Source organism: Coturnix japonica, chromosome W, assembly GCF_054131305.1.
Source record: "Coturnix japonica strain WE chromosome W, WE-NBRP24, whole genome shotgun sequence".
NCBI lineage: Eukaryota > Metazoa > Chordata > Aves > Galliformes > Phasianidae > Coturnix > Coturnix japonica.
In genome coordinates, this window is record NC_140701.1 from 7,170,574 (window position 1) to 7,192,476 (window position 21,903).

General features: G+C 40.5%; 1 long non-coding RNA gene across 1 annotated transcript; it reads left to right on the forward strand.

Annotated features, from left to right (window-relative positions):
• Window positions 1–11,950: 11,950 nt before the first annotated feature.
• On the forward strand, window positions 11,951–21,688 carry LOC146754458 (uncharacterized). The gene is made up of 2 exons (XR_014938926.1): window positions 11,951–12,367; window positions 21,528–21,688. It is a non-coding gene; the product is annotated as an uncharacterized LOC146754458 (long non-coding RNA).
• Window positions 21,689–21,903: the final 215 nt, after the last annotated feature.

The following is a 21,903-nucleotide window of genomic DNA, read 5'->3' on the forward strand; positions in this document are numbered from 1 at the left end:
TTCTGCATTTTCTCTAACTGAGTTGAAACTTGTTTTGTCTTTCGCCCTCTTACAGGGGCAACCAACATTGTATCTGGTGTCCCCGATGTTTGGTCCAATCGGACTACATGTGCTCGCGGTGGCTGGTCAGATTGAACTACATGTGCCCCCGGTGGCTAGTCAAATTGGACTACATGCGCCCCCAGTGGCTGGCCAAATTGGACTACATGTGCCCCCAATGGCTGGTCAAATTGGACTACATGTGACCCTGGTAGTTGGTTAAATACATTCAGCTCACCCCGGAGGGCACATAGCTGGTCTTGGAGAGCGTTCCGCTCGAACTGGACAGCACCCAACTCAGTCTGGAGGCTGTCGTAGTTGGACTGAAGAGTGTTGTACCCAAACCGGAGGACGTTATGCTCGGACTGGAGAGTGTCGAGTTTGGATTGGATACTCTCATTCTCGGCCCTGAGACTCTCTCTCTCAAACTCAAAATCTTCCCTCTCAGGAATGGTATTGAATAAGGCCCGATAAGCATTAGCTAGGCCCCAAGTCATTTGTGCCTCCTTAGATCTGCCTGAGCCACAACATTCCTGTCTCAAATATGCAGTCAAACTCTCAGGATTCTTTAAGTGTTCAGGAGTAAAGCTCCATGACACTAAAGCTGTCTGTCCTCTAAAAGTCTCTCCAAAGTTTCTCCACACTCCCTGCCACTCAGTATTCTCTGACTCTAAGGAAGACTTCCTCCTGAGGTTATAAATCCAGATACCGAGTGAGATCACTACAATAACCAACAGCAAATTCAGGGAGATTAATACGATTGACAGTGTGGTCCACTGGGACAACTGGTCAGTCGAAGACTGCTTAAAAGATGCAAAGAAAAAAGGAAAAGCATGCTCAAAAACCACCATATCCGTACTATTGGTTGCATTAGTTGCATTAGTTGCTCCCTCTGGAGCTGCATGCAAATACCAAATAAGCGTTGCTAACCATGCTTTCAATCTATTATACATTCCTATAACTTCATAGGAAAAATAGGCTAGCTTAAACATGGTCCAATATTTTTGGAGCATCATGAAAGAGGAACTAATGAAATGTCATGTTGTATGTGAATTTGTGAGGTGGGTTTTGAAGCTGAAATTAAAAACTTCTTGTATGGCTGTCTTCATAGTGGCTATCCAGACTATGTGTAGAAATAACAGCTATTATGTAGTCAGCTATTCACCAGTTTTAACTGATTATAAATTACGTTTCAGGGTGGAGAACATAGCATAGTGCCTGACACCTGTGTTGATCCTGAGGGCATTCTTGATTCTGTGCATTATGATGTCATGGATATTAAAGAGCAAGCTGAGGCAGCACATAGTTCCATTGTATCCCTGGGGGACCCGAAGGAAGATATTGGCTGGTTTGAAAAGCAGCTGGAGAAAACTAACTTTGAACTGATGGAGACCAAAGAAGAGCTAACAGAGAAAAACACCAAACTACTTAAAACTGAAGAAGAGCTGATGCAGAAGAACAAAGGTGAGTTATGCGATGTGAAAGGTAGAAGACAGAAATAGTTCATTAATCTAAAAGAGAAATAACCAGTTTGAGTAGGAATTAGAGGAGATGTTCTACCTTTGGAACCATAGCCTGTAGATAAGTGATAGTTTGTTCCTTGTGTATATTCAGGTTCAGCAATTCCACGGTTTTTGGTTATTTCTTTTCTTTTTTTCCCCCTCTCCTTTAAACTGCAACTAGCAGCTTTACGCTTTCGTAAGTATGGGGCTAAATGTCTATATCTTGATTTTTACTTTTATATTGTAATCTCTACTCTTCTTTATGTCTTGTTGATGCAATGTTTTCGTTCCAAGAAATATAGAAAACTTTTGAATCACTCCCAATAAGTGAAGACCACATGCAAATTAATTAATCTGTTCAAAAGCTACCTAAACATTAGAATATCTGGAAAAATTGATTACTTAATAAACTATCTATTGGCTACTTATGTAATACAACCTTTTCTGTGTGTTACAGACTTTGAAATGCAGATGATTAAATTGGATGAGTCTGTTGAGCAACTTAAAGAAGCAACTGAGGTAACTTTATCAAGATGTTGTGTAAAATTGTTTTAATTAATTAATTAATTAATACCAACTTGTGGTAGCTTAAAATGCTATTCCAGTAGGCTCAATTAATAGATTTCTTACCGAGCTTAGCTTAACTGAATTTGCCTTTAATGCATTGTGTAATTCAGCTACTTAACACTCCATTAGAAACTGATGACTGATTTTTTTTTATTTTTTATTTCCAATCTCAATCAAGGTGCAGAAAGATGACATTATTACAGAGCTACAAGACTTAAAATCTCATTTAGAAGAAAAAGTAAAAGATTATGTGAGTTTTACACATCTCCGTATCCTTATACAAAAAAAGAAAAACACTAATTCTATGCTTGTAATCAACACATTTTTGGAAAACTGATTTTCTGTATGTAGCTGGTACTCGCTTGAAATTGTAAACAATTCAAATTTATCTGAAGGTAGTTGTTGTTAACACAAACAACAAAAATATCAGCGTGTTCCACTAACTCCTGCCTCACACTCCTACATCAGAGGAAAAGCAACAGTAAAAGTATGTTGAGTAGAGTTGGAAGTACGAGTATGAATGGTCAGGATATCTCCACGTTCTATGCAGTCCATAAAACTTTATCCTGACTAATGTACTGTGAGCTACTGAATATGTGAAGACTAGCTTGATTAAGTATGTGTGCATACCACTTCTGGTGGTTTTTGTTCATTTTTTGATGTTTGGTAGCCTGAAGTAGCTCTGAAAACATTTATAGTTAATTCTGTCACTCAGATCTCTAACCTTGTAAGCTTAGCAACTTGACCCTTCTTAGTCTTTGACTGTCTGCATCACTGCAACTTAGTATTTCCATGGTGTTAAAGCTGACTGTGATGAGTAGTCATGTCCTCACCTATTACTTCTTCCAAGAACAAGGCTCCAACTCTATCTGTGAGATTGTGTGGCCTGAACACTTCTGAGGCTTTTCTTTTCATAAGTTACTAAAGATGAATAATCAGTCCTTGGCAGTGCCAGCATGGCTTAACAATCGTCATCTTGTAAGTAAGGAAGCTTCACTTGTGGTCAAGGACACAATCTAAAATATGCGTGACAGAGCTGACTAAGCTTTAATGTTGGATTATATCTGTCACGATGAAAGTGATTTTAGCAGCTTAGCAGAAGTGTAATGTGATGAACTTGTATGAGAGCTGACCATTTGCTCTTTGACCATGTTTGTAATTTTGTTGACTTCTTGGAAACAGGAAATTCTTTGATAAACTGGTAAACTCTTGATTGTGTGCAAGTCTTTTACTTTGTAACCTGCTAGGCTCTTGCTTTCCCTTGTATACTCTACCGAGTATTGCACTTGTCATTATCTGAAGGCGTACTTGTTCTGTCTGCTATTGAGATTTGTAACTGATGTCTATAGAGTCACCGGGTAAATATTTTAGCTGTATGGTTTTGTGTAAATATTTGCCTACAGAAGATTACTGAGACTTAAGTGCTCCTTTTGTTAAGCTTCAATGTAACTGATCTTATATCAATACAGGAAAAGACTACCTACCATTTAACTACCATTAAAGCAGAACCGGCAGAAGAGAACACTAATAAAGGAACTGAAAGCAGCCAATTTTCAGTGCTTTCAGTTAAAGCACTGAAACAAGAGAAAACTGAGTTGGAAGTGGGAAGAAAGCGCAGTACTGATGAAGATAAGCCTACTGTGGAAGAGCCACCTTCAAAGAAAGGTACAGTTTCTTCCATCCTTGAACAGGGTGTCTTCCAAAACAATAAATTGCTTCCTATTCCGGATAGGAAGCAAAAGGCTGTGAAGCGCGTACCTTATGGTATAAGGAGAAAAGCCACTGTGTTAAACTGTAAATAGAAGTAACTGTTATGTAAATATCCCTTTTTCAGAAGGTCCTATGCTGTTCATTTTTGAATGCTTAAGAATAAAATTTTTTTTGCACTATTTTTTTCCTTTTTGCTGCTTTTTCCTCATCTGTTGATGCACTTGCAAATTTGGTAATAGTTTTAAAGCGGTTTCTTTAGGATTGTTTCAACTGCTGTTGCTGATCTTCTGAGTAGCATCAGCTGTTCAAGTGCTTTTTTTTGTTTGTTTGTTTTGTTTTTCCTGAAGCAACTATCAAAATTGTTGACGACCTGCTAATTGCTCGCTCATGGGCAATATTTGAGCAAAATGGTTTGGATAAGCTCTGATGCATTTAACTTCACTTCTGGGCACAGCTGAGCATCAGTGTTCCTAGAATTACGGAAGGCATATACAATGTAGAAGGGAAAATCTAAAACTTAGCTGTAGTCCCTTCCTTTCTTGTATTCCTCTTGCAAAATATGTGCAAGGGAGAAAGTCAAGGCCTTCTTTGGATGAGATGCTGTTCTTGGATGATTTGTCCCTGCTGCCTTTATTTGGCATAAATATTGAATCCTAATGTGACCACTGAATGGCATCACGTATATGCATCTTACCAGAGACTGAGGGAGGGATGTGGACTCCTCCGTACTCCAAATAGTAGTGGTTTTGTTATAATCATATGACCAAAGCTCTCATTTAAAAATTGCAGACAAAAAGGTTGAAGAGTTAAGTAGCAAAGAACCAAATCTGATTCAAGAAGTTATGCAGCTGAAAAACAGCTTGGAGCAGATGAAACATTCTCTTCGGGAAAAGGAAAAGAGTGAAATGGAGAAAGTGCAACGTATAGAATCGTAAGTAACCACTGAGTTAACTTAGAGCCCCTGAGAATGAACTAGAGTTAAAAATAGTTAATGGGAACATCCCTTCGACTTAATGCATTTGCATGCTTATCAATGGCCAAACTACTACTTTAGGATGCTTTGGTATGCTACTTGAGTTCCAAGGGAAAACAGGAGTGTGCAAGGAAATAAAGAATAATATGGGGATTTCTGGTGGTTTTGTTGTACATCCCTCAGAATAGCATCTGAATAATTTATTGCTTCAGCATCTGATTATGAGAAGCAAGCTGAAATTCAAAAGTAATTGTTTAAATCTTGTCACTGGTCTAGATAGATTTAAGAGTCTATTTACAAATGGAAACCAACAGGCAGGGCATGGATTAAGCTGTAATTGCTGTTTCCATGAGATGTGTAACAGTAATGTTCTTTGTCTCTTTATTTTTAACATAAGGCTAGAAAATATTCTTTCTGAGAGTTCTGCCCTTGTACTGAATTTGAAAAAAGATTTGCAGAGGAAAGAAGAAGAGTATGCAGATCTAAAAGACAAACATTCTGATGCCGAGAAACAAATTCAGCAACTACAAAGCGAGGTTTGTAGTCAACTGAGATATTTTTTTCTGTAAGATTATGCTTGGCTTTCTGCTTTTAAAACTTCTCAAACTTTAACTATGAAGCTGGAAATTTCACACTAGTGTGGCTAGCAGCATATCTTAGGTAAAGTTGCCATTGAAGCTCTAGAGGGGAGCAGAAGTTAAAACATGGTTTCACATAGATAATGAAGAGAGGAAAGTAAAGTTGGTTGGTAGTCTGGAATAAGGTTTGTGAAGAGAATAGCTAATCTGCCTCTGGAGGGGACTTGTTATTATCTCTACGTTACTGGTGACTTGCCATTGGTATCCGTGGTAACTCCAAAGCCTAAAACCTAAGTCTTGTGAAAAAACGCTGATAACTGGGAAGAAGAATGCTATTTACTTGAAGAGAAATAGACTAATTTCCAGAGGCTCTTTAGTATAAGCATGTATATTTTTTTTCTTCAATTTCAGCTTCAGTGATGTTAATAGTTAAAATTTAATTATTAAACAAGAAGATATCTTAAAACCCATTTTGCAGGATCTTAGTCTGAAAGTTTATTGGGTGTGCATGGGGTGGAAAATTGAAGCTTAAAAATGAATTCATGTCTTCCTTGGTAACCTTGCACTTGCTGTCGTTTTCCTACTCAGCACTTGTTTGTGAATTCCTCTTTATTTAACAAAGAAGTATTTGGCCAGGTTGGATTACAGAAGTCTTTTAATGAACCGTGAGCTGTACTTACATTACAGGTGTCCACGATGCGTTCTGTGGAGGAATCCCTCAGGAACAGGATGGATGAACTTGAAAGGATTAATAACCAGTTTAAGGATGAGCTGGATTATAAAGACTATAATATCCAACAACTTAAACAGGTATTTTTCTTGCTCTTAATTTTTATTAAATGAATGATGCAGGTTTTCCAAACAACAGGAAAAGGTAAAAAAAAAAAAATAAAATTGGAGTAAAATGAAAGTGGCCAACTGAAATTAGTGGTAGACCATGAAAGATATTCAAATAATTAGTCACTACATAGCACTGGCAGATTGCTTTAAATACAATAATCTGCATAGTAAATACATATGTAATACATGCATATAACCTGATCTTGTTGAGTGACATCACGATATGTTAATTGAAATGTCTTACCATAAACTCTTTTTATCAGCTTGAGTCCTTATTTATGCTATATGAAAAACTTATTAATTCTAGGCTGTCTTAAAGATTCTGCTTGTTTCTACTGTGTATGCTTTTCTTTCAACATGAAATACAGGAGCTGGAGGAAAAGGACCATAATATTCAAAAGTGGCGTGAGGAGAGAGATCAGTTAGTAGAAGCTTTGGAAGAACAGCTCAAAACTTTGGCTTCTAATGCCATACAAAAAGAGACAGAAATAGCAGAACTGAGACAATCTGCCTTAAAGGATTCAAGCAAGGTCAGCTCTCCTTTCCTCCTACCTGATTAGCTACCCATAAATTCTGTAAAACTCCTGTACCTGCTCTTTGTATTCTGGGTGTGGTTCTGTTCTTGAACACTGTCGTATTGACATCATGTGCAACTAACCAAAAAAAGCACCAGCTTTTATTTTTGTTCTTCAGAAACAGAATTTCTGTTAATTACTAAAATTTCAATTTTTTCAGTTGTTCAGATAAGCAGATGTCGGTTTGATGCTTATGATCCTACAGTCATACTGGACATCTGTAGCTTTTTCTGATACTTCACAGCATTTCCGGATCCCAAGCTAGGCTCAATACTCAGACAGTAGTTCTGTCTCAGGTTTCTTACTTTCTTTGCTTTCTCTGAGGTAGTATCTACAATGGCATGAAAAGACAGAAGGGGACGTGGAGAGAGATTAAGGGAAGCATCAAAAAGCAAATGGGGGATGATCTCTGGAAGTTGCATTTCTTATTTCAACATCCAGCTTTTAATCAGGATAGCCAATCTAAGCCGTAGCATAGAATTTCAGAAGCTAAACAGAAGACTAAATGAGTTGTGCTCTTTTGAGAATGTTTGGATTCACTTTCTCTGAGAAGAAAGATGTTCTCATAGCAAAACTTCCCCTACAACTGCCGACTTTCTCACAGTACCGAGGATTTGGGAACAAATAAAAGCTCGGGTTATTATATCTTAAGGGAGATGAAGGCTGAAGCACATAAGTAAAATAGAAGAATCAAAATATATTGTATTACAACTTCCCAGGCAATTCTGTGACTACTGCACTTGTAACAGTGACCGTACAAATCCGTGAAATGTTACTGTTCTTGAATAGTTAAGTGTTCTAGCCTGCAATTCTAAAACTGATGCTACTAAGTAATTGCAATACTGCTTGTGTGTGTTAATTCCTTTTGCCAATCCCACAACTCAGCAGTTTTTACTGTTTATTAGGATAATGCAACTGTGATAGAAGAGTTAAGAAAAGAACTGGCTGACAAAGATGACTTTATAAAGGAATTAAAACAACGCATTAACCACAGTAGCCCTCAGTGTTTGCCAGAAATACCTTTACTTGAAGAAAGACAGAGTAGAAGGAATGACTCTGTAAATGAAAAGGTATGATTATATTTATAGAAAGTCAGTACTTAACATCTTGTTAACCCCTTTTTGTTCTTCTGTTTTCCTAGGAGATACTGGAGCTAGAATCATTTTTCTTAGCATATAGTCCTTTAACTACATATTCAGTGATGAGTACTTGTTGGTTCTTTTTGTCTTCCACTCAAACATGAGCTCTCATCTTCTCAAAAATATTTTATTTACTAGAACACCATCTCTCTGTGTACATTATGGAACTTTTCCATGCAGTTTTCCATGTATTCGTATGTGGATGCTGAAGATTAGGAAGAGGTTTAGCCTTTGGTGTTCTAACATAGCAGCTGTGAGCGTGCAGAGTATGGGGGGAATGGATGACAAAACGACCAGCGTTACAGATTTTGTCCCTAAATAATGTCTCGCTTTCTCTCTTTTGGAGGCAGAATACTGCCTGAGACTGTTAGTGAGACCCAGTAGGGTGTATCTGAAGATCACACAATGAATAGATGTTACTACCTTCCCACACTTGTGCTGTGTTTCAGCTTACGTGTTCATGTGGCGTCTGTGCTTGAGGTTTTACACTGTAACTTTAGAAAACTCGAGATATTTTGGAGGTCTAATGCATAGCCTAATCTTTACTCCTTTTAAATATTTACAGCCTAGGAAACAACAAAGCAAAACTAAAACTGGAGAAAGTATTCCATTAAGATGCAAATCTGAAGACAATTATTTGTCACGTCCATGTACTAGGAGCCTCACTTCATTAAATGAATCTGAGGTTAGTATGAAACTTCAGATCTGAAAATGTTGTGATTGTATTGCTTTTGATAAGGAATGAGTAGCAAAAGATCTCACGTTCTCTAAACAATTCCCAAGTTTTAATTTATTTATCCCTTTCAAGGTGATCAGATCACCTGTTTTTATAGCCTTTGATAGGAATAAAAGCTGTTGAAACAATTGTGTGATGCATTTTTGTCAGGTGCTGTTGAAAACTCTCCTCATGTTAATGCTTATGAAGTGGCTCATGATTAGATAAGTTACTCGGAAAAAATTCATGGAGCCACTGAAACGGACACAGCAAATTGAACTTATTTTCTTCCTCTGCAGGATTTCTGGATATTGTTTTGTTAGCAGATGATGTTAATCATTCCTATATAAGTTTTTAATTGCTAACTTTCATAAAATAGCAGTTACATATATTTTAAAAACAAAGTATTTATTAACCAACTTAATTCTTGGAAATACAGTGGGTGGTGATACTCCATTCAGATTCTTAGCAGAGCCTGATAAAGTGGCTCTGACTACTTTTTGTCTTTCTACAATCTTTGGTAACTTTTTGAGAGGAAGAAGACTCCCCTCAGGGGGTTGGAACAGTGTAAGTAGTAAAAGCTGCTAGTCTGTGTTTGGGACACTGGAGTTTGCTAGTTACTAGCAGCAGTAGAAGCAGCCATCTACCATTTTCTGATGTCCCCAGCAGCCTGTCTTCCATGTGTTCAACCAGCATCTGAACTCATTTTTGATATGCTAGCTGAATTCCTGCCATAGAGAAGGAGGAGTCCAGGTGATCTCAGTTCTGACTTTGTTGTTCCTGTTGAGAAAAACAGGATTGGGTGGATTGTGGACAGTAAGTGCTGCTGGGGAAATGCATACTGACATTTCCCTGTCACTTAGCTGTGCATTTGCTGCCATTTGACCATGAGCAGGTACATGATAGCCTTCAGCTTAAGTACGGTGTCATTGCTTGAATGTCTGTATTCTCTCCAGGGAAAAGATAGCAATGGAGTTCTTTAATGACTTGTACTGGGCTTGCACCTTGCCAGCTGGACCTTACTTATGTAAATAACATCTCTAGTGTAGAAGAGGAAGGGCAAATTCCCTAAGATTAAGCTGGAAGTTAATTGAACACTTGAATCAAATGCTCCTTTTCCTGCCCAGTTCTGACACAGCAGAGTTGAGATGAAGAAAATCGTGTCAGTTCTACCACCATTCTCTATTAAAAAAAAGTGTAGTTGTCTGTGCCCTTGAAAAAAAATGACTTGTAAAGTATCAGGCTCAGTTTAACATGGAGAACTTTTTTTGTGATCATAGATTGGAAATAATTTTAAATGTAACAAGAAAGAAGGGTAAAACTCTGCTGTAACTGAAATAGACTCCTTCTGTTACAAGTGTTCTTACAGCAGGAAAATCGAATGCTTACATATCCTTTTCCAGATGCTTTATAGCTTTTTAATCTCATGGCTACCTTAACACTTGCACTTAAAATTCTTCTGTGCTATCAGGAGCATTTGGAAACTGTCCTCGACTCTTCTGGAGTGTCCGCAGAAAATGGCAAAACTAGTCGGTTCCCAAAACCGGAGCTGGAAATCCCACTGACACCTTTGCAACCTGATCAGATGGAGATAAAGCAGCACGGCAGCATGATACCTTTAGGAGTGAAAATGCCTAAGGCAAAAAAGAAAAGAAGTGATGACATGGATGAGGTATGACCTAGACCCAACAGAAAACAAAATATCTGATGCCTTTTTACCATTCTCATTTAAGCATTAAAAAAATGCTATTTCTACCTCAGTAAAGTAGTTGAAGAATTTAATCAATGAACTGCTTTAATGAACAAAACTAATAGCCAAGCTCAGTAATAATGGTTTAAGAGAAGGGAATTTCTCTTAACTCCATTGTGTATTTTCTTTGAAACCTGTAGACATAAATCAGCTTTTTAGACATTAGGAGATGTTTAATACTGATATCTTAATGTCCTGTTTTTATAATTGAATGCTTATTTATTATTTGATTTACAGTGGAATAGTTACCACTAGCAGATACTTCCCTACTATTAGCAAAAGTGTTTAAAGTGTTCACTTTTGTGACATCAGTTGTTCTTTCCAAAAGAATCATGGCTGAAACTTGTCTTATTTTCCCAGGATTTTGTGAAAAGTGAGAACACGAAAAATACAAAATCTGTCATGGCTTTTAATTCACCCTCTGCAAGTGACGAGAAAGTGGTTGGTTTTTGTTCTAGTTTTGAAGCTAGCTTGGGACTTCCTGTAATTGTGTGGTCACACGAAAGAAGCAGTGTCTTATCCTTATGTGTATACCTGAATGGGAATCTTACGTGCTTATGAGCTCTTCCTATTAAATTCCATAAGCTAACCAAAGGGTAAGTCAGTCTGTCCCCAGAGCGTGTAATGGCTGTACTGTGTAATGATTTGGAGGGAAGGATATTGCACACTGAATAGTTGGGAAGAGAAGCTTTAGTGTATTATCGTGTGCTTTTGTAAGTGAAGCCCTTGTATTAAACTAAGGTTCATATCATTAATATGCATGGCAGTTATTAAAAACAGATGTTCACATGTGATAGCAGTATCCTTGGCATGGTCAGAGTATGAGTAGTAGATTTTTCCCATCTGTTGTCTTCTGTTTTGTATGTTTGTTTATTTTATGTAATTAGAACAGCTTATGTAAGAAACAACTCCACAGCTTGGGAGCTACTTTTAAAGAAACTACTGCCTTATTAAGAAACTTTAAGAAACGTATGCCTTGAAATAGCTGAGATTTTGACAACTCCCTAAAGGGTATAAAATTGTCTACATTACTTGCCGTTGTGGTATCATCAGCATAATGAACAGAGATGTCAGTAGTAAAGCTCAAAATGTCAACTTAAAATAACGTTGAACTAAAATGAAGTTTAAACAATGCTCTTGTTTCACATGTTCACATCTCTGTTGAACAGAAATCCGGAAAAGACTACTTCCTGAGAAAGCGAGTACATGCTTCAAGACTGACTAAAAAGAAGGATGAAACACTGCAAAAAGTTGGAGATTTTATTCAAAGCTCTCCTTCTATTATACACTCTAAAGGTTGGTGTAGAATAAGTTTTATTCCATGTTTTCTAGACATTGTAGAATGGCTTGTTTCTGCTGTAGGCTATTAATGTATGTGTTCTTAGAGAACTTGTCTGCCATGTTAAGTTGTCCTTTGATTTATGAAGTAAATGCATTTATTCGTCTCTTCAGAGATTCATTATTACATTTGTGAAAACCTACAAGTATACAGAGAAAGTTGGTTCTGTCTTGTGCTTCTGTCAGCACGAAAGTTAGGCCTGTTGTTTAACTCCTGCTGAAGTTTCTGACTTCCAGCGACTTCTGAGCCATGATTGTCTTTCATACTCCATTTTAATGCGTGCTTTAAGCTGCCGTACCTGAACCTATAAACAGTTTCAGCTATAGAAGCAATAAAGAACCTCGATGAACAAATACAATTTCTGAGTATTTTCACTTAAATTTTACGTGTCATTTATAAATCAAGTTTGTTACGAAGCTTTTTTTGCATTCATTGATTTAAAGACTCACAAAACCAGTAAGTTGATTGGTTTATGTATCAAAACAAATTTCTTCTAGCCAAGAAGCTGATGTCAGCAGTAAGTTCTCCTAAATCAAACGAACCTGAAAGTCTCGAAGAAGGAGAGACCAAGCCAAAACGATGCAAAAGGAAGCTGTATTCCACTGTCGTTTCTGGCCCTCTAGATATACCTTCTTCTTCGGTAAGCGATTATACTGTAGTCTTGGCTTAAAATAAACTACTAAGGAGTCCAAACAGACTGGAGGTTTCATCTATTTGCAGGAGGAGGTTGAAAGTACTGAGGTATTTCTTTATTCTACCAAGTCATTCTTGTTGGTCTTCCTGCTGTTCTGTTTTAGTTTGTCCTCAAAGATCTCAGTGTTTGGCTGGCTTACAGTTTACTAAGTAGGTGATGTAGCAATCACGGAGATGTCTTCTAATTTGGAATCATAGATAATTTCAGTGTGTCGGAGTGGGATTATTCTACTACACGCTTTTCTAGAGCACAACTTAGACAGCTTTTTAGGTATGCTTAAACTATGATCTCCTGTCTAAGCCAACTTGCAAAGGATCTGATGTGCCAGTTTCATGACTCTGTCGGCAGCTATTGTGCTAAGAACATTCTTGCTCTGTTGGAACTGCATCTTTTAATTATATTAGAGTCCTTTTTCTGTTCAGCATAGTGATCATTTGCCCATACTGTAATATCCCCCTGAATTTTTTGATGATTTGACGAATGATAGTGTCATGGTTTAATAATTTTGTAATTTTTGCTATCAGTATTCCACATCATAACATCATTTAAAGCATGAATAATTTTACTGAATCTGCAACTTACAGAAGAAGACTACATCTCCCAGGGAACAACACGATGGGTCACGGGACCTGGACTCTATATTAACTCTGTCGCAGAACAGACTGACGTCTTTCGAGTTCTGGCGTTCAGGGGAGTATGTGGGAGCCTTCACCGTCTCGCCTAAATTTCACAGTAGGCCTCTCGGTTACGGGACTCATTCTCTCTCCTATTTTGCTTGATTCGTTAGCCCAATTTTCAATTTTCAATTATATTGTATTATATTGTGTTATCCGGTATTTCGATATAGTATTTAGTAAATAAGTGTGCCTCCTTAGATCGTTGCCGCTGTTTTCTTTTCCTAATTAACTTTTTCCTTTCGGCCCAGGGCCCCTCCGGGGCCCACGGCCCCTGTCACGGACGCAGGTGGATTTTTAGTTCAAACCGTGACAGATTTTGGTGGAGAATGCGGGCATATTGAGTTGCTGTTTTTCTGTGTTTTCTTCTGTTGCTCTTTTAGCTTTTAACAGAGCTACAAGTTGTTTTTCTTTGTTAAGGAGCTATCTTAGGTTTGCGATTCTGCACCTGCGAGCTTGACCTTGAAAGTCCAGGCGGACTGCCAATACTCCGGTATATTTTATAAACACTGCTGAGCTTTGTTTTCTTTTAGTTTTTTTCTCTCTATTGAAGAAAAAAGAAAAAAAAAAAAAGAAAAAAAAATGTTCCCTCTAGTAAGTTTGTTCTACCAGGGACTGCATTTCATTAGTTCCTCTTTTGTGATGCTCCAAACATATTGGAGCATGTTTAAGCTAGCCACTTTTTCCTATGGAATTGTAAAAATGTATAATGATTTGAAAGCATGGTTATCAACGCTTACTTGGTATCTGCATGCAGCTCCAGAGGGAGCAACTAATGCAACTAATGCAACTAATGCAACTAATAGTACGGAAATGGTGGTTTTTGAGCGTGCTCTTCCTTTTTTCTTTGCATCCTTTAAGCAGTCTTCGACTGACCAGTTGTCCCAGTGGACCACACTGTCAATCTTATTAATCTCCCTGAATTTACTGTTGGTTATTGTAGTGATCTCACTCAGTATCTGGATTTATAACCTCAGGAGGAAGTCTTCCCTAGAATTAGAGAATACTGAGTGGCAGGGAGTGTGGAGAGACTTTGGAGAGACTTTTAGAAGACAGACATCTTTAGTGTCATGGAGCTTTACTCCTGAACACTTAAAGAATCCCAAGAGTTTGACCGCATATTTGAGACAGGAATGTTGTGGCTCAGGCAGATCTCAGGAGGCACAAATGACTTGGGGCCTAGCTAATGCTTATCGGGCCTTATTTAATACTATTTCTGAGAGGGAAGTTTTTGATGCTGAGAGAGGGAGTCTCAGGGCTGAGAATGAGAGTCTCCTTGATGAGAGAAATAACCTCCTACAACAACGAGACTCATTCTGGTATGAGAAAGAGAGTCTCAGAGCTGAGAGAGAAGACCTCCTACATCAACGAGACACATATTGGTATGAGAAAGAATCCCTTCAATCCAAACTCAACACTCTTCAGTCCGAGCACAACGCTCTCCAGTCCGGGCACGGCACCCTCCAGTCCGAGCACAACGCTCTCCGGTCCGAGCACGACGCTCTCCAGTCCGAGCACAATGCTCTCCAGTCTGAGCACAACGCTCTCCGGTCCGAGCACGACACTCTCCAGTCCGAGCACAACGCTCTCCGGTCCAAGCACGACACTCTCCAGTCCGAGCACAACGCTCTCCAGTCCGAGCACAACGCTCTCCGGTCCAAGCACAACGCTCTCCAGTTCGAGCACAACGCTCTCCAGTCCGAGCACAACGCTCTCCGGTCCGAGCACAATGCTCTCCAGTCCGAGCACAACGCTCTCCGGTCCGAGCACAATGCTCTCCAGTCCGAGCACGGCACTCTCCAGTCCGAGCACAATGCCCTCCAGACTGAGAATAGCTGCCCCCAGTCTGAGCGCGACATTCTCCCGTCGGAGCGTGACACCCTCCAGACTGATTACAACACCCTCCAGTCTGAGCACAACATCCTTCAGTCCGAATGTAACACCCTCCGATCTGAGCGAGATGTCCTCCGGTCCATGTACAGCGACCTCAAGGTTCAGTTCGATGCTATCAAGATCGATCGTAACAACCTCCAGACCATGTACGATGCCGTCCAATCTGAGCGCAACACTCTCCAGTTCAAACACGACGCGCTCGAGTCCGGGTTCGACACAATTCAGTCCAAGTACAACGCCCTCAGGGCTGAGTTCGACACCCTGGAGTTCGAGCGCGATCTCCTCCGATCCAAGCTATGCACCCTCCAGTCCAAGGGGAACATCCCCAAGTCTGAACCGTATGTACCACACCTTGACCAACTACCAGGGGCACCAGATACAATGTTGGTTGCCCCTGTAAGAGGGCGAAAAGTAAAACAATTTTCAACTCAGTTAGAGAAAATGCAGAAGGAGTTAGAAGAGCGGAGGGAGTTAGGAGAGCAGGACTCAGGAGAGCAGGGGGACTCAGGAGAGCAGGGGGACTCAGGAGAGCAGGGGGAGTCAGAAGACCAGAAGAAGTTGGAGGAGCAGAGGATGTTAGAGGGGTATAAGAAGATGATAGAGGAGCAGAAGAAGTATGAGGAGCAGAGGAAGTTAGGAGAGAGGAAAAAGAAGGAGGGTTACCTAGAGGAAATGATACAAGAGTCAGAGTCAGATGAAGAGGAGCCAAAAGTTAGATTTTCTTTACGAGAATTTCTCGAGTCCAAACTTATAGATGGGGCAGCCTCATCAACACAGTTACCACCATCAACACCTGGGACTCTTGATAGAGCAAAAGGTGAGCAAAGTATTACGACCATTATTGATAGATCTTTAAAACTGAGTGAAATTCGGGATCTAAGAAAGGATTACACACGTCAACCAAAAGAACATATGGTCACTTGGTTACTTCGATGCTGGGACAATGGTGCCAGCAGTGTGTGGCTTGATGGCAATGAAGCTCGCCAACTGGGTAGCATTTCCAGAGATGCACGTGTGGACAGAGGTATTGGCACATGCCAAGATCAGTCCTACACCCTCTGGAAGCGGATGTTGATAGCGGTAAGAGATAGATTCCCCTTTAAACGGGACTTGGAGCCTGAGAAAAGGAAATGGACTGATATAGAGAAAGGCATCCAAACTTTGAGAGAAAATGCTCTGGTGGAAATGCTATACAGCTCCCACTTCAACCGCAATGACCCGAACCAATTACATGATCCTGAGATAGTCCGTGTACCACGACAAATGTGGCGTGACTTTACAAGGGCTGCTCCAGAAAAGCATGCCAGTGCACTTGCATTAGTATATGGCCAAGGGGAAAGGAAACCCCTTGTTAATGAACTAATTGCTAAACTTCAGGAGCTTGAATTATTTATAAGCACTACAGAAGTTAATCGTTATACTTCAGCCATTGTCAAAATAGCTGAAAGGTTAAACAGAATGGAGGGAACACAAAATGATATTATTGACATGTTGACTAACATGCCTGATGTAGATGGATCCATGGTGGTACCAGATGATGGGGACCAGGATTCCCACGATCGCCTATTGAAAAAGCTAAACAACATGAGTTCCTCTCGACCCGTATCATCGAAAATCTCAACCATAAAAAAGAGAGGTCCTCATATTCAAGCAAATGACAACGATAAGACCATACGTTTTGCTTTGTTGTATTTCTTGCGTAATCATGGGGAGGATATAAAGAGGTGGTATAATTCATCCACTTCTGCACTTCAGGCACGAGTGAAAGAATTACAGTACAAAACAACCACCAAGGCGAACTCTTCCAAAAGGGGGAAAGTTCCAGTTGCTGCAAGCCACCGAGGTAAACAATAGAGGGGCCCTGCCCCCAGCCAGGGGGGGGAAAGGGACAACAGAGTACACTGGACTGTGTGGATTAAGTGGCCTGGCACATCTCAACCACAGAAATATAGAGCCTTGGTGGACACTGGTGCACAGTGCACCCTAATGCTCTCAAGTCACCAAGGGACACAACCAATATATATCCATGGAGTGACTGGGGGTTCTCAAGAATTGACTATGTTGGAGGCCGAAATAAGCCTCACTGGTAAAAACTGGCAAAAACACCCTATTGTGACTGGTCCAGAGGCTCCATGTATACTGGGAATCGATTACCTTAGGATGGGACATTTTAAGGATCCCAAGGGGTATCGATGGGCCTTTGGGATAGCTGCTGTTAACACAAACGGTGTTAAGCAGCTGTCAACTTTACCTGGTCTGTCAGATGATCCTTCTGCTGTGGGGTTGCTCCAGGTAAAAGACCAAGTGGTACCAATTGCCACCAAAGTGGTTCACAGACGGCAGTACCGCACCAATAGGGACTCATTGCTCCCCATTCACAAGCTAATTCGCCAATAAGAAAATCAGGGAGTGATTAGCAAAACTCACTCGCCTTTTAACAGCCCCATATGGCCAGTGCGTAAAACCAGTGGGGAATGGAGGCTGACGGTAGATTACCGTGGCCTGAATGAAGTCACACCTCCATTAAGTGCTGCTGTACCAGACATGCTAGAACTCCAGTATGAATTGGAGTCAAAAGAAGCTAGGTGGTATGCCACCATTGACATTGCTAATGCCTTCTTTTCCATCCCATTGGCTGCAAAATGTAGGCCACAGTTTGCTTTTACCTGGAGAGGTATTCAGTATACCTGGAACCGTTTACCTCAGGGGTGGAAGCACAGCCCAACAATTTTCCATGGATTGATCCAAGCTGTTTTGGATCAGGGTAATGCTCCTGAGCACTTGCAGTATATTGATGATATTGTAGTGTGGGGCCATACAGCAGCAGAGGTTTTCCAGAAAGGAAAACAGATAATCCAAATTCTTTTGAAAGCTGGTTTTGCCATTAAGAGCAGCAAGGTGAAGGGGCCTGCCCAGGAAATTCAGTTCTTAGGTATAAAATGGCAAGATGGACGTCGTCACATCCCAGCAGATGTGATTGACAAAATCACTGCTATGTCTCCGCCCACCAACAAAACAGAGACCCAATCTTTTCTGGGAGTAGTGGGCTTTTGGAGAATGCATGTCCCAAACTACAGCCACATAGTGAGCCCCCTCTATCAGGTAACACGGAAGAAGAATAATTTCTCATGGGGTCCTGAGCAGCAGCAGGCTTTTGAGCAGGTAAAACAAGAGATAGCCCGTGCCGTGGCCTTGGGGCCAGTACGGACGGGACAGGATGTGAAGAACATCCTCTACACTGCTGCTGGAGAGAAAGGTCCCACTTGGAGTTTGTGGCAAAGAGCCTCAGGAGAGACCCGAGGCCGACCCCTGGGATTCTGGAGTCGAGCATATAAAGGGTCTGAGGAGCGCTACACTCCGACTGAGAAGGAGATCTTAGCCGTGTATGAGGGGGTTCGGGCTGCTTCTGAAGTAGTTGGGACAGAGGTTCAGCTTCTTCTAGCACCTCGCTTGCCAGTAATAAACTGGATGTTTAAAGGACAGGTTCCCTCCACCCATCATGCTACTGATGCCACTTGGAGTAAGTGGATTTCATTAATTACTCAACGAGCTCGAATGGGAAAACTCAGCCGTCCTGGAATTCTAGAAGTGATCATGGACTGGCCTGAGAGTAAAAAAATTGAAAAACCACCTACAGAAGAGGTATCACGTGCTAAAGAGGCACCACCATACAATGAGCTACCAGAAAACGAAAAGAAATTTGCCCTATTCACAGACGGATCATGTCGTATTGTAGGGAAGCATCGCAGATGGAAAGCTGCTGTATGGAGCCCCACACGACAAGTTGCAGAGGCCACTGAAGGTAAAGGAGAATCAAGTCAATTTGCAGAGGTAAAGACTGTTCAGCTGGCTTTAGATGTAGCTGAACGGGAGAGGTGGCCAATGCTTCATCTTTATACTGATTCATGGATGGTGGCAAATGCCTTATGGGGGTGGTTGCAACAGTGGGAAGATGATAATTGGCAACGAAAGGGTAAACCTGTTTGGGCTGCTGAACTGTGGAAAGACATTGCTGCCCGAATAAGGAACATTGTTGTAAAGGTGCGCCATGTAGATGCTCATGTGCCTAAAAGTAAGGCTACTGAAGAACATAAAAATAACCATCAGGTTGATCGAGCTGCCAAAATTGAGGTGGCTCAAATAGACTTGGATTGGCAGAACAAGGGTGAATTATTCCTAGCTCGGTGGGCCCATGAGACTTCAGGTCATCAAGGAAGGGATGCGACATACAAGTGGGCCAGAGACCGAGGGGTGGACTTAACTATGGACGCTATTGCTCAAGTTATTCATGACTGTGAAACATGCGCCATAATTAAACAAGCCAAGAGGATGAAACCTTTTTGGGGGGAAGGGCGATGGCAAAAGTATAAATATGGAGAGGCATGGCAGGTTGATTATATCACCTTGCCACGATCTCGCAATGGTAAGCGTTATGTACTCACCATGGTGGAAGCAACCACTGGGTGGCTTGAAACATACGCAGTACCCCATGCTACCGCCCGAAGCACCATATTAGGGTTGGAAAAGCAAATCCTGTGGCGGTATGGCACTCCAGAAAGAATTGAATCAGATAATGGGACTCATTTCAAAAATTCTCTTGTAACCACTTGGGCCAAAAATCATGGCATTGAGTGGATTTACCATATTCCCTATCATGCACCAGCTTCTGGTAAGATTGAACGATTCAATGGGTTGTTGAAAACTATGTTGAAAGCAATGGGTGGTGGAACGTACAAAAACTGGGAGAACCATTTAGCAGAAGCCACCTGGTTGGTCAACACTCGAGGATCTAGTAATCGCAATGGTCCTAACCAATCCAGCTCCCTACGTACCGTGGAGGGAGATAAGGTTCCTGTAGTACACATAAAGAGCGTGTTGGGAAAGACGGTTTGGGTCCTTCCAGCGTCTGGAAAGGGCAAACCTCTCCGGGGTACTGTCTTTGCCCAGGGACCTGGGTGCACGTGGTGGGTGATGGACAAAAATGGGAATGTTCAATGTGTACCACAAGGGAATTTGATGTTGGGGGAGTGCAGCCAATGATTTTCCTGTAAATATATAGGTAGAGTCTCAGAAAAATATTTCAATTAGATACAGAATAGTTCAATTATGTATAGGACTTAAGATAGAGTGGATTAATGTTAAGGAAACGCTTTTTCTCTATATACCTTAATTAGGCATTCTGTAAGCAAGTTTTCCATCTGGACTCTATATCCTGCACTGGCCATGCATGTGTAGAGCACACATGGAAAGAAGTATAAGTCAAAAGGGAATCTGCTGTGGTGGCTGGGAAAGGATGAGTGCACCTTGATGTGGGGGACGCCCTACTAGCGCTGCCTTTCCCCTCTACCGCTGACATGTTTTCCTTTTTCTGGCAGTTTTGCCATTTTCTCAAAATTAATAAATAGTAGGTTAGGTTATAGAGTTTTGTTCTCAACTTAGGGATTTGTAAGGAATAAATATAAATTGTTGAGAAAAATAAGGTTGCTGATTATTCACAATTATACATATGAGTGTGTATGTATGTATAAACATAATGTAATGATGTAGAATAAGGGGTGGAATGTCATGGTTTAATAATTTTGTAATTTTTGCTATCAGTATTCCACATCATAACATCATTTAAAGCATGAATAATTTTACTGAATCTGCAACTTACAGAAGAAGACTACATCTCCCAGGGAACAACACGATGGGTCACGGGACCTGGACTCTATATTAACTCTGTCGCAGAACAGACTGACGTCTTTCGAGTTCTGGCGTTCAGGGGAGTGTGTGGGAGCCTTCACCGTCTCGCCTAAATTTCACAGTAGGCCTCTCGGTTACGGGACTCATTCTCTCTCCTATTTTGCTTGATTCGTTAGCCCAATTTTCAATTTTCAATTATATTGTATTATATTGTGTTATCCGGTATTTCGATATAGTATTTAGTAAATAAGTGTGCCTCCTTAGATCGTTGCTGCTGTTTTCTTTTCCTAATTAACTTTTTCCTTTCGGCCCAGGGCCCCTCCGGGGCCCACGGCCCCTGTCACGGACGCAGGTGGATTTTTAGTTCAAACCGTGACAGATAGGGGCAGAAACCAAAATGTTATATTTTTTTTGTTAGAGGATGAAGAAGATGAGAATTTCTTTTCTCACTGTAGTTCTGAGAACATGGAACTGAACCGAGAACTGAAATTCTGGGCAAGTCATAGCTACAGGGATTGAGGCTAAAAATGTTTTCTGAACGCTTCATGTTTCACAAAACAAGTATTATAATACTCTTTTGAAAACAAGTATTTCAAAATAAAAGCTGCCTTCAGGCTTTCCTCAGATGTGTGTGCTTTTTTAAGATAAACAGGATTTTGTACATTCTCCATATTTGTTCCTTGTGATTAAGCTGCATTAAAATGATCTCGGTATCCCATAGTTTTCTGAATAAAATATAATAAGCAAATGCCATTCTGAAATCCATTTAGGGGAAGAAATATGTTTGCGTGGGTCAAGAAGAGCTTGTCAGTCTTGTGTGAAAAGATGAGTAACTTTTGAAATGTTTTCTTCAGGAATCTGAGGAACAAAAGAAGGAAAGTGATCATCTGATCACCAAGCGACGGCTGAGATCCAGAACAGCTAAAAAACCTTGAAGAAGCATGTTTGTTCCCCTTTCTCAGGACGTACTTTTATCGTATTATTAAAACTGGTTGTTAATAAACAGTAACAGTTACTCCGTTGTGTTCTTAAATTTGTATATAGGTGTTTGTTGCAGAACGGCGGGAGAAAAGCAGACGACCACACCTGTCATTGACATATGATCAGCGAATCTCATTTATTCCTTGGCTGCGTGAACCTTTATAATACGGATCATTAGCTCATACATATTGCAAAAGTGGAGCTCATCATTGGTTCCCAATTACATACCATCCCCGAGTATCTTAACAG